Source organism: Haliotis rubra, unplaced genomic scaffold (assembly GCF_003918875.1).
Source record: "Haliotis rubra isolate DU_JTF1 unplaced genomic scaffold, ASM391887v1 Scf1581, whole genome shotgun sequence".
NCBI lineage: Eukaryota > Metazoa > Mollusca > Gastropoda > Lepetellida > Haliotidae > Haliotis > Haliotis rubra.
Window position 1 is genome coordinate 39637 of NW_025765538.1, and position 9491 is coordinate 49127.

At 38.7% G+C, this 9491-nt stretch overlaps 1 long non-coding RNA gene across 1 annotated transcript; it reads left to right on the forward strand.

The window, feature by feature from the left end:
* Nucleotides 1-415: 415 nt before the first annotated feature.
* On the forward strand, nucleotides 416-8625 carry LOC124271188. The gene is made up of 3 exons (XR_006896966.1): nucleotides 416-426; nucleotides 5584-5587; nucleotides 7490-8625. It is a non-coding gene; the product is annotated as an uncharacterized LOC124271188 (long non-coding RNA).
* Nucleotides 8626-9491: the final 866 nt, after the last annotated feature.

Consider the following 9491-nt stretch of genomic DNA (forward strand, 5'->3'; position numbering starts at 1 on the left):
TGCGCATATTAAATGCCAAGACAGATGCCTGTGATAGTATGAATGGTCAGGAAATGCTGCACTGATTGGGCATGCTAAGTATGTGACTTAGTTAGATATTTTGAAAGGTTATTGAGACACGCCTTTATCACCCAGAGAAAACAAAATATAAAAACAAAACAAAACAAAATAGCAGTGCGCATATTATATGCCAAGACAGATGCCTGTAATAGTACGAATGGTCAGGAAATGCTGCGTTGCTTGAGATAAAAAAAAAAAAAAAAAAAAAATACCAGTCTGAGGCCATTGTCCTGCCTTTCGGTCTAGAGGCAACAGTTGGTCAACAAAGTCATCTCTGATGTGGAAGACTGTTACGGATACATCGACATCATCATCCTTGCAACTGATTCATTGAGAGAATGTATGTGGCCAAGTTATTTTCAAAGTGTACGAACATAGATCACCACCAGTGACAGCCTTGCGGGAAGCTGGCAGAGAGCAGAATTATGGTGACATGTATTTTTCGAACGATGCAACGGGACATGATGGAGTATGAGTGGCATAAATTTGGTGTTTCGACAGACCGTTATCGTGCAAATTTCCCAATCTAAACGGAAACAAATATACCATTTACCAGGTAGGCAAATGTTTACTAACGTTTTGCTGCAAACTTTGTATAGATAATGATGTATTTTCACAAGCTTAAGGCTTTCTGAATTATAAGTTAAATTGTTTATGTTTGGGGCTGTGCATTAATATTGTAGCTGAGTGATAGTGATAGTGAGGTTCCCTAATAATTGTGGAGGAACATTATATAATTGTATTTTTTTACGAGTTTATTTAAATGTTTTATAAGCATTTTTATCACGTCTGTTGTGTTGATATTAGCCATGTTGGTGGTCAAGCTGAAGCAGTGCAGCAGTGTTGTATATGTGCGCAGTGAAGCGGTTGTGAAATCAGACGCATTTTCAATCCAAATTAATAGCGTCTCTCTTTATTGATTGACCAATCAAATTCGAGTATTTCACGTAGCCATGGTAGAATACTTGTTGAAAGCATTGGTGGTGTGACAAACTGCCAAATCATGAGTTATTTCCTTTGCTGCACCATTAACACCTGTCGAGTCGTATGTCGTAAATAGCAAGAAAGTCGTCCATTTTGTTTTTATGACGTTATACCTATGGTGACCGAATCGATTTTGACAGTGAGTTTTGAACCCTTAAGCCCCACTCCCCTTTTAAATGAGTCTCCTTTCGGCCTAGGTGTATGTGACCTTTAGGTTGACCTTATTGGTCTGTGATTATTATGCAATTATGTTATGAATAAGGGTGGTATGAGTTTGATTTGCTGACTCGAGTGTTGGGTTCACACAGCAAAATGTTGTTTATATCAACGCAAAATTAATATTACACTGTGAATATTAGGTGAATTCAGATGCTAAAAATGCTATTTATTAGATCAAAAGCCAGTTTTGTTCGATGTGAAATATCACAGCGCATTTTGGTAAATCAAACCTTTGCAGATTTCATTCTTAACCACTCGTGATTTAGTAAAAGGAACAACTCACAAGTGGGCTGCTTCCGGTATGTAGGGAGCGAAGTGTCGGACTGGAATTAAAGACATATAATCATCAATGTACACCTGGTTTGCCGAAACTAAGCAGGCTCAGTTCTCCATTCAGGCTAACAGCAGATCTGTTTAAAACTGTGATAAATATCAAACAAAGCCACTGGACAGTTCATAAAGTAAATCAAATGTCATCAAATGCCAAGTGTCCTGTTGGAGGTGGGGAACTGCATTCGGAATCTAAAAGAACTAAACACGCAGTTTAAGAGTTACATGGTTTGTTTTTAACTAAATATTTTGTAAATGCATTACAAAGCGTGTGCCTTGTCCTTTTTTACGTGATTCCCATTGGGTATTGTGGAATCGAAACTAAATGCTAATTTGGGATTCTCCTGACCTCAAGCCTAGTGGTTAAAGCGTTGGCTCGTCACGCCGAAGACCCGGGTTCGATTCCCCACATGAGCACAATGTGTTAAGCCCATTTCTGGTGTCCCCCGCCGTGATATTGCTGGAATATTGCTAAAAGCGGCGTAAAACTAAACTCAGTCAGTCAGTCTCCTGACCTCAAGCCAGAGCACCAATTTGCATCAATGTCTGAAAATACTACCACGACAATATACAAGAAACTCCATATGTAGAATGTCTGGTTTGTCAATGTGTAAATATGTCACCATCGGTAGAATATGCAGGTGTTTTAATCATTCCGATAATATGAAAATACATAAAAGAAATCGATGGTTGACATGGAAAAAGTTGCAGACATTTCAACAAATTAGAGCCTCACAGGTTCTTATTCCAAACAATCATTCACAATATCACCAATGAAAAAATGCTATGTTATGAGAACATTTGGTTCTGAGTATATATGGAAATATGTAAAATTGCATAGTGAACTGGCCTAGTTGATCCATTCAGTCCATTCTTGCGCGGAAATGCGCTGTTTGGCGTGTGCATTACGACGTGAAGCACCACGTCTTCGCATCGCCACACCCACTATCACTTTATATATATTTGTTTTCATTTATATATCTTACATGCTACTTTTAAGCGTATTTTTTTTATTGTCTTGAATTTTACTGTTCTTTATTGAAAAGACTTATAATAGCTTAAGTTTATTTGTATTAATTTAGTGCTTTCATAGACACAACATGGCAGAAATACTGCCTATGTGACTTTACATATAACTCACCCGTGAAGATCCGGGTCAGAATTGCTCTTCAGTAACCCATCCTTGTTGTAAGAAGCGACTAACGGGGTCGGATGGTCAGGCTCGCTGACTTGTCTGAGACACATGTCATCGTATCCCAATTGCGTGGAACGGCGATCATGCTGTTGATCACTGGATTGTCAGGTCCAGACTTAATTATTTACAGACCGCCGGCATATAGCTAGAATACTGCTGAGTGTAAAACAACATACCAATATCCATGATTCATCGATGATTCATGTCTGGCACTTCTGCAATTCACCTGATGCTGTTCACAAGTCTGGCAGGCTCGCTGGCTTGGTTGACACATGTCATCGTATCCCAGTTGCGTAGATCGATGGCCATGGCGTTCAACGCTGGATTGTCTGGTCCAGACTCGATTATTTACAGACCGCCGCCATATAGCTGGAATATTGCTGAGTGCGGCGTTAAACAACAAACCAACGGCCATTCACCGATGACTCATGTCTGGCACTTCTGCATAACCCCTGATGCTGCTCACACCTGATACTGTCCACACCTGATGCTGCTCACACCTGATGCTGTCCACACCTGATGCTGCTCACACCTGATGCTGCTCACACCTGATGCTGTCCACACCTGATGCTGTCCACACCTGATGCTGTCCACACCTGATGCTGTCCACACCTGATGCTGCTCACACCTGATGCTGCCCTAACCTGTTGCTGACCACACCTGATGCTGTCCACACCTGATGCTGCTCACACCTGATGCTGTCCACATCTGATGCTGCCCTAACCTGTTGCTGACCACACCTGATGCTACTCACACCTTGCAAACCTTTCCGGCCTAGTGAGATTTCAAAACCTGAAACCCACACATGGACTATGATATTGGGGAACTCTATCATTTGAACATACACCCACAATCAGGTGATAAAAGAATTATTTTATGATTGTCTTGAATTATTATTGTACTATATTGACAAATATTTATGATAGTATAAGTCTATTTGTATTAATATAGATGTTAGTAATAGAACAGCATTCCCCTCTCCCCGAAAAGAATGACCCTGAGGGAGTTTCAATTGATGGATGGACAAAATAGAATCCGTTAATATATTTTTACGCATATTATATGCTGGATGTAGGTGTCGTACAAGCTGTAACTGGAGATAATATTTTAACCTATCAGATGTACTTATGTTATTGAAAATTACCTGTATATTACATTCAAGTATGCGTTGCTTAAAAAACATTAAAGACATATCCACATTACCAATATCTTGGTGTGAGCAGCATCAGGTGTGAGCAGCATCAGGTGACATGCAGAAGTGCCAGACATGAACTATCGATGAATGGAAAGTTTTAGATATTGATAAAACGCCTCTGAAAATAAATCCATTTGCAGTTTCTAAATGCATTAATGGCATTGAAGAAGACGTGAAAAACATTAAACGGTTGCGTTCAGGTGCTTTGTTTATCGAAAGCAGCAACTACCCAGCAACGATCCAATATCCTTTCACCGCCGTGATATTGCTGGAATATTGCTAAAAGCGGCGTAAAACTAAACTCAGTCAGTCAGTCAGCCAATATCTTTTCCACTGAATCATTTGTTGGTATACCCGTTTCAGTTTCTGCACACCGAACTCTTAACACCAGCAAAGGTATTGTAACAAATCAGGATCAATTGTTCGCTGACATGACAGAACTGGATATAGTCTCAGAAATGAAAGACCAAGGTGTCAGCTTTGTAAAACGATTTACCACCCGTAAAACCCCACAAATCCATCACACAAGCACCGACCTCTTCTCGTTTTTGTCTCCAAATGCTCCTCGATCAATAAAGGCAGGTAACTGCAATATCAGGGTTGAACTGACCGAAACATATGTGTCAATCACTATCTGATACAACCCCAAAACAGTCCAAAGTCATAACTACAGCAACAGACTTGACTTGGGTGAAAACTAATACTCCTGAGATGTTTTTACCAGAACAATCCACTGAAACTACAGTCATAATTTCATCCCAAATCCACTCTGAGTGTTTGGGTAATCGTGACACATCTACACCTCAGGACAAATCACCATCTCAATCAACTGCAAATGTCAAACAGGTCGTTAAAAGCAAACCAAAACCAAGGCCAGATTCAACTAAAAAAACTTCAAAGTGGCAGAGTATCAAAGGGATCAGAAAATCAAGTTCAACTCCAATGGTTCATTGGAGTACATGGAAATGTCCGAACACACCCATCCAAGGGCACATAGCTTGTCGCCCACTAAAAATATGCCCACTAAAAATCAATCCACCTACAAGATAGTTTATTCCAAACATATAGTACAGTGGAATTGTAGAGGATTAAGGATCGATATTAATGAATTACAGCTATTAGTCCAAGATTTTATACCATCAGCTTTCTGTCTGCAGGAAACCTATCAGAAGCAGACAGATACTTTTAATTTACGTCAGTCCGATGTATATAATTATTTTGCTCGTCCGGGTGACAGGGCCACTGGAGGATCTTCAATACATGTTAAGCAGCATGTTATCCATAGTCCTGTCACACTTAAACTAATCTCCAAGCCGTTGCAGTGAGATTCTCCCTTCACGTTTCCTTTGCATTATGCTCTCTGAATATTCTGCTTTCTTCAATACTCCAGCAGTCTGATCTTCAAGCTCTCTATGACCAACTCCGAAACCCTATCTTATAATGGATGACCTCGACGGTCACAACCCCCTCTGGGGTAGTACCAACACTAATACTAAAGGTAAAATACAAGAAGATTTCATTTCCAATAATGACTTGTGTATATACCATAGCGATTCAAGCACCTATTTGCATCCTGCAACTGGCACTTACTCTTCTCTAGATTTGTCTCTTGCAGAGACTAACCTCCTCCATGAATTTGATTGGTCTTTTCACAGTGACCTTTGTGGAAGTGATAACTTCCCAACTATCCTTTCAGAAATAACTCCATCTGATTCTCCATCGTATACAAGATGGAATTTTTCGAAGTCTAACTGGGGCTTATATCAAACTATATGTAAATCAAAACTGTGACCTGAATGTTTCAGTGATATAACTGATCCCATTTAAACGTTTGCTGATGTTATAAAATACATTGCTGATGGATGTATACCAATATGTGTACGAATATATTGTTTAATACAGAATGTAGACACGCCAGAAAAGCAAGGCGCAGCATTATTTCCACAACCATCCAACTGTCCATAACTTAAATAATTTAAACTACTCAATGCAAAGGCATCTCGTACCTTCAAACAAAACAAACGCCAATCTTGGAGGAACTATGTCTCCAAAATTAATTCACGCAAGCCAGTGTCCAAATTATGGAACGTGGTTCAAAGAATTAAAGGCAAAGGTTCAAAATCTGCTGTTCACCATCTTAAAGATGACACTTATCATTAAATGGCATACACCGATCAAAGGAATGAGAGGGAAGCTAAATTCCTTGGTCTCATTTTTGAGTCGCATTTAACCTTTCTGTCGTATATCAAATATCTAAAAGCCAAATACCTGAAAGTACTCGACTTTTTGAAAGTCGTTTCCAATTCTAAGTGGAGAGGGGACCAAACCACCCTCCTTCATTTATATAGATCACTGGTCCGATCAAAACTTGATTACGGCTCCATTGTATCTGGTGGGGCCTGTAGAAGCAAACTCGAACTACTTGATTCTGTTCACCACCAAGGTCTAAGACTTTGTCTTGGGTCTTTTTAGAACCTCTCCAATTGACAGTCTCTCCATCGAGGCTGATTAGCCATCTTCAAAACTTCGCCGTATCAGATTATCTTTGCAATATATCACAAAACTATATTCCAATCAACCCTATCCTGCACACAACTGTGTTTTTCATCCTCTTAATGAGAATCAGTACAACAAACATTCTTCACATTAATCCACCTCTTGGGCTAAAAATGAAACCATTCATTTCTGTAGCCGGCATTGAACTGGAAAATATTTATCCTTCCCGTCTTCTTTGTTTTCCCCCCTTGGCAATCGGTTAGGCCACAAGTCTCCTTAACATTAACTACATTTAAAAAATCATAATATTACAATAAACAAGAATTTAATCAATTAAAGAATAATATAATACATACAAATTCGCATTTACATATGGGTCCAAGGATGGTGATGTGCTTCAACCCCTAATAGAATCTGTTTAACAGATCACATAGACTGATCATAATGTGGCAATGACATGTTATATTGTTTGTTTTTGTCTTTGAATCACTGTCACAAAGTGATGATATAAGATGTTCGCGAAAACGTGGTGGTATCCTATTCCCATGGAGGCGCCCTTTAAGTAGAACTTAGAACTTTGAAAACTTCTGCTTATAGCGACCTTTCGATGTAGATTCTTACTCAGTTCTCAAGTTGAAGTGATTACAACCTAGTTAGGATATATGTATGAGTATGTATCCATACGTGTACTCATAGGATAATAATCATAAGGTAGCTTTTGCTTAAAATGGAATGTCATGCACTGAATCAGTGTTCGTCAAAGTTTGTGACGGTGGGTTTATTAGAGCCTCCGATAGTTTTTAAAAGTTTTCTTATGTTTGGTTGAGCGAGTATGGATTCAGTCAAACTGAATCTGATGGCTGGTGGGTTGATGGGGGGCTGATGGTCTTGCTGTCTTGACTGTAGAAGTTTTATCTTCTGAGATGTTGAAATCTGTCACTAGGCGGTAGATTTAACCGACTGACCAACAAAGGTGAACGGATTCACTTCATACGTACACTATGTGTTAGCTGGGACACCACAGTCACAATCATACTGATCACTACATCTCTGTTAGAGGATGGGTTGCTGCTATTAACCTGTCCTGATGTCATATGCAACAGCAGTCATAATTTCAAACGTGGGTCTAATTTCATGAAATTTCATAAACATTTCCAATTAGTTGATTGGCTGTAATTAGATACTCAGCACTTACGATGAATCATGATAGTTTTGTATGTCCAGGCCACTCTGAAGGTCAGTCGATTATTTAGTGACTTCAACAATATGTCATTCGGAGGGTACAATGAGTTAGGTAAGGATGCGTCATACTGGTCACAACATCGATTACTAAAACAAGTAATACTGGGTTAGGTTGAATGTATAGGTGTCTGGTGTCTGTGTCAACTACTTATAACTAAAATAATCCGGGTTAGAATCGGTCTTCAGCAACCCATGTTTGTCGTTAGAGGGGAATGACGGGATCGGGTGGTCAGGCTTGCCTTGGTTGACACATGTCATAGTGTACCAACTGCGTGGATCGATGCTCATTATATCAATCACTGGACTGTCTGGTCCAGATTCAGTTATTTACAGACCTCCGTCATGCAGCGGAAAGTTGCTCAGTGAAGTGTCAAACAACAATCAACAAAAGTGTCACGTGACCTCCCAAACCTCCAGTTTACATTATATCTTGGTTTGCTATGTCGGGTCCTATTTTCAGAAGAATATCGATTACCACCGATGAACTTCAAGGTCACAGCAATCATCACTGCCATATTTCAAAACTGCCATATTTGTAATTTTGATTTCGTATTAATGTAATGTGAAACTATTTTCAGTGATTAGCCTTGAATCGATACAGGATAACTTGCAATGTCACACCGAAAGACTTCAATATACTTTTGAACTCTTTGCACAGTGCTATGTTTGTAATTGCCGAATTGATGGCAAAGGTCACAAGGCCAGATGCCTTTGTAGGCATTGAATGTTAGCTTTCAAGATGTACTACATGAAGTATTTTTCCCAGACCCGAAAAATGTGTTTCTAATAGAAGCAAGGAACCTAGATAGTAGTAGTTAGCAGCATCAAAGTTATATTGCTTGTTTGTAATGCATAGAGATTACTAGCAAGCAAAATGATCATAGATATCTGTCATATCAGAATAACTTTGTTGTGCATGTTTCATAACAAATCATTCGCGCATTTGTGTTTTGCTGCAACAGAAAGATATGTAATTCCTTAATCACCCAACAATATTGTTTGCATTTGGACAGTAATTGGTGTGTTTCTTATTTTGATGATCTATAGATACGAGATCCCCAGTTTTCAACCTATTGCATAAATCGCCAAGGGGATTGCATTTATTGATAGCTCTATCAAATACATATAAGAAAATGTTTACCTTGAAAACCATAAAACAAACCTGATATATATCGTGGTCGAGAAAACCTCAAAAAAAGGTGGGGGTGGGGGTGGGGTTGTTGTATTTTTTGTAGTATATCGATGTAAATGCATTCCTGTGTTTTTGCAGTGTGAGTTTCTTTTTTGGCTTTATATATAATCTGGAACACTATGAAAACGCAATTTAGTTAAGAAACGATTTAACGGAAACTTGAATACAGACAGTTAAGATTCGTTGTGGGATTTTCTTTTGCATGTTTATCAAAAGAGTGCTAACATCTACCTGTTATATGACGTTACATTTGATAACAGAATGATTATTAACATACAGTTTACATTGTTTGCCATACATTTAACTAAAAAGCATTAATATCGAGTGAAATTGTATTTTCAAAGGTTTTAGATATTTCCACTCTTTGCATTGTTTGATTTATCTTAATGTTTACCATATCTTTACAATTTCTTAGTAGAATAGATATTAGTTCTGTTTTACAGTGGTTACTCTTCACTTTTCTTTCGTTTTCCAAGTAACAAGATGGCTGTTTCTGAAAGAGTAGAGTCCCCAAACATGATGGGTGGAATATTATAGTCAAAGATCGTAATGAGAAGTGCCAGTTGTATACTGTGAGA